Below are 5217 nucleotides of genomic sequence, written 5' to 3'. Positions count from 1 at the left end.
ATACGTGTATTCAATGTGAATATAGTGTTATAGAATGAGTTTCAATATCTACATTCAAACAGCATCAAATATACGTATTCAATGTGAATACAATGAGTTTCAATATCTACATTCAAACAGCATCAAATATACGTGTATTCAATGTGAATATAGTGTTATAGAATCAGTTTCAATATCTACATTCAAACAGCATCAAATATACGTGTATTCAATGTGAATATAGTGTTATACAGTGAGTTTCAATATCTACATTCAAACAGCATCAAATATACGTGTATTCAATGTGAATATAGTGTTATAGAATCAGTTTCAATATCTACATTCAAACAGCATCAAATATACGTGTATTCAATGTGAATATAGTGTTATAGAATCAGTTTCAATATCTACATTCAAACAGCATCAAATATACGTGTATTCAATGTGAATATAGTGTTATAGAATCAGTTTCAATATCTACATTCAAACAGCATCAAATATACGTGTATTCAATGTGAATATAGTGTTATAGAATCAGTTTCAATATCTACATTCAAACAGCATCAAATATACGTGTATTCAATGTGAATATAGTGTTATAGAATCAGTTTCAATATCTACATTCAAACAGCATCAAATATACGTGTATTCAATGTGAATATAGTGTTATAGAATCAGTTTCAATATCTACATTCAAACAGCATCAAATATACGTGTATTCAATGTGAATATAGTGTAATACAGTGAGTTTCAATATCTACATTCAAACAGCATCAAATATACGTGTATTCAATGTGAATATAGTGTTATAGAATCAGTTTCAATATCTACATTCAAACAGCATCAAATATACGTGTATTCAATGTGAATATAGTGTAATACAGTGAGTTTCAATATCTACATTCAAACAGCATCAAATATACGTGTATTCAATGTGAATATAGTGTTATAGAATCAGTTTCAATATCTACATTCAAACAGCATCAAATATACGTGTATTCAATGTGAATATAGTGTTATAGAATCAGTTTCAATATCTACATTCAAACAGCATCAAATATACGTGTATTCAATGTGAATATAGTGTTATAGAATCAGTTTCAATATCTACATTCAAACAGCATCAAATATACGTGTATTCAATGTGAATATAGTGTTATAGAATCAGTTTCATGATCTACATTCAAACAGCTTCTAATAGACGTGTTTTCTATGTGAATATAGTGTTATAGAATGAGTTTCAATATCTACATTCAAACAGCATCAAATATACGTGTATTCAATGTGAATATAGTGTTATAGAATCAGTTTCAATATCTACATTCAAACAGCATCAAATATACGTGTATTCAATGTGAATATAGTGTTATAGAATCAGTTTCAATATCTACATTCAAACAGCATCAAATATACGTGTATTCAATGTGAATATAGTGTTATAGAATCAGTTTCAATATCTACATTCAAACAGCATCAAATATACGTGTATTCAATGTGAATATAGTGTTATAGAATCAGTTTCAATATCTACATTCAAACAGCATCAAATATACGTGTATTCAATGTGAATATAGTGTTATAGAATCAGTTTCAATATCTACATTCAAACAGCATCAAATATACGTGTATTCAATGTGAATATAGTGTTATAGAATCAGTTTCAATATCTACATTCAAACAGCATCAAATATACGTGTATTCAATGTGAATATAGTGTTATACAGTGAGTTTCAATATCTACATTCAAACAGCATCAAATATACGTGTATTCAATGTGAATATAGTGTTATACAGTGAGTTTCAATATCTGCATTCAAACAGCATCAAATATACATGTGTTCAATGTGAATATAGTGTTATACAGTGAGTTTCAATATCTACATTCAAACAGCATCAAATATACGTGTATTCAATGTGAATATAGTGTTATAGAATCAGTTTCAATATCTACATTCAAACAGCATCAAATATACGTGTATTCAATGTGAATATAGTGTTATAGAATCAGTTTCAATATCTACATTCAAACAGCATCAAATATACGTGTATTCAATGTGAATATAGTGTTATAGAATCAGTTTCAATATCTACATTCAAACAGCATCAAATATACGTGTATTCAATGTGAATATAGTGTTATAGAATCAGTTTCAATATCTACATTCAAACAGCATCAAATATACGTGTATTCAATGTGAATATAGTGTTATACAGTGAGTTTCAATATCTACATTCAAACAGCATCAAAGATACGTGTATTCAATGTGAATATAGTGTTATAGAATGAGTTTCAATATCTACATTCAAACAGCATCAAATATACGTGTATTCAATGTGAATATAGTGTTATACAATGAGTTTCAATATCTACATTCAAACAGCATCAAATATACGTGTATTCAATGTGAATATAGTGTTATAGAATCAGTTTCAATATCTACATTCAAACAGCATCAAATATACGTGTATTCAATGTGAATATAGTGTTATAGAATCAGTTTCAATATCTACATTCAAACAGCATCAAATATACGTGTATTCAATGTGAATATAGTGTTATAGAATCAGTTTCAATATCTACATTCAAACAGCATCAAATATACGTGTATTCAATGTGAATATAGTGTTATAGAATCAGTTTCAATATCTACATTCAAACAGCATCAAATATACGTGTATTCAATGTGAATATAGTGTGATACAGTGAGTTTCAATATCTACATTAAAAAGCAACAAATATACGTGTATTAAATGTGAATATAGTGTTATACAGTGAGTTTCAATATCTACATTCAAACAGCATCAAATATACGTGTATTCAATGTGAATATAGTGTTATAGAATCAGTTTCAATATCTACATTCAAACAGCATCAAATATACGTGTATTCAATGTGAATATAGTGTTATAGAATCAGTTTCAATATCTACATTCAAACAGCATCAAATATACGTGTATTCAATGTGAATATAGTGTTATAGAATCAGTTTCAATATCTACATTCAAACAGCATCAAATATACGTGTATTCAATGTGAATATAGTGTTATACAATGAGTTTCAATATCTACATTCAAACAGCATCAAATATACGTCTATCCAATGTGAATATAGTGTTATAGAATGAGTTTCAATATCTACATTCAAACAGCATCAAATATACGTGTATTCAATGTGAATATAGTGTTATACAATGAGTTTCAATATCTACATTCAAACAGCATCAAATATACGTGTATTCAATGTGAATATAGTGTTATAGAATCAGTTTCAATATCTACATTCAAACAGCATCAAATATACGTGTATTCAATGTGAATATAGTGTTATAGAATCAGTTTCAATATCTACATTCAAACAGCATCAAATATACGTGTATTCAATGTGAATATAGTGTAATACAGTGAGTTTCAATATCTACATTCAAACAGCATCAAATATACGTGTATTCAATGTGAATATAGTGTTATAGAATCAGTTTCAATATCTACATTCAAACAGCATCAAATATACGTGTATTCAATGTGAATATAGTGTTATAGAATCAGTTTCAATATCTACATTCAAACAGCATCAAATATACGTGTATTCAATGTGAATATAGTGTTATAGAATCAGTTTCAATATCTACATTCAAACAGCATCAAATATACGTGTATTCAATGTGAATATAGTGTTATAGACAGTGAGTTTCAATATCTACATTCAAACAGCATCAAATATACGTGTATTCAATGTGAATATAGTGTTATACAGTGAGTTTCAATATCTACATTCAAACAGCATCAAATATACGTGTATTCAATGTGAATATAGTGTTATAGAATCAGTTTCAATATCTACATTCAAACAGCATCAAATATACGTGTATTCAATGTGAATATAGTGTTATACAATGAGTTTCAATATCTACATTCAAACAGCATCAAATATACGTGTATTCAATGTGAATATAGTGTTATAGAATCAGTTTCAATATCTACATTCAAATCAGTTTCAATATGTACATTCAAACAGCATCAAATATACGTGTATTCAATGTGAATATAGTGTAATACAGTGAGTTTCAATATCTACATTCAAACAGCATCAAATATACGTTTATTCAATGTGAATATAGTGTTATAGAATCAGTTTCAATATCTACATTCAAACAGCATCAAATATACCTTTATTCAATGTGAATATAGTGTTATAGAATCAGTTTCAATATCTACATTCAAACAGCATCAAATATACGTGTATTCAATGTGAATATAGTGTAATACAGTGAGTTTCAATATCTACATTCAAACAGCATCAAATATACGTGTATTCAATGTGAATATAGTGTAATACAGTGAGTTTCAATATCTACATTCATACAGCATCAAATATACGTGTATTCAATGTGAATATATTGTAATACAGTGAGTTTCAATATCTACATTCAAACAGCATGAAATATACGTGTATTCAATGTGAATATAGTGTTATAGAATCAGTTTCAATATCTACATTCAAACAGCATCAAATATACGTGTATTCAATGTGAATATAGTGTAATACAGTGAGTTTCAATATCTACATTCAAACAGCATCAAATATACGTTTATTGAATGTGAATATAGTGTTATAGAATCAGTTTCATGATCTACATTCAAACAGTATCAAATATACGTGTATTCAAATGTGAATATAGTGTGATACAGTGAGTTTCAATATCTACATTCAAGCAGCATCAAATATACGTGTATTCAATGTGAATATAGTGTTATAGAATCAGTTTCAATATCTACATTCAAACAGTATGAAATATACGTGTATTCAATGTGAATACAATGTGATACAGTGAGTTTCAATATCTACATTCAAACAGCATCAAATATACGTGTATTCAATGTGAATATAGTGTTATAGAAACAGTTTCAATATCTACATTCAAACAGCATCAAATATACGTGTTCCGGCGAAGAACTAAACCTTGTTATTATTTCCCTTATTGAGCGCTAGGTGATTAGTACGCGTTCACTACCTTCTTTTGTTTCATTCTTGACTGCCACCTTTACCCTACCTATGCCTTTGTTCTTTTTCTATATAAACCGCGTGAAGCGCATCGCTTCGCCCTCACTGTCACAGCGTCTTTATCGACGATCACACGAATTTGTCAGAAGTAATAAACATTCTCTTGCAGTCAATCTTTGACTCTTCAAATCCATTCTTAAACTGAGAAGAGCTCCCGAACATTGGTCCTTCGAAC

This window comes from Daphnia carinata, unplaced genomic scaffold, assembly GCF_022539665.2.
Source record: "Daphnia carinata strain CSIRO-1 unplaced genomic scaffold, CSIRO_AGI_Dcar_HiC_V3 NW_026452952.1, whole genome shotgun sequence".
NCBI classification, from domain to species: Eukaryota; Metazoa; Arthropoda; class Branchiopoda; order Diplostraca; family Daphniidae; genus Daphnia; species Daphnia carinata.
The sequence above is the reverse complement of the archived record's forward strand: the minus strand, read 5'-3'. Positions refer to the sequence as shown.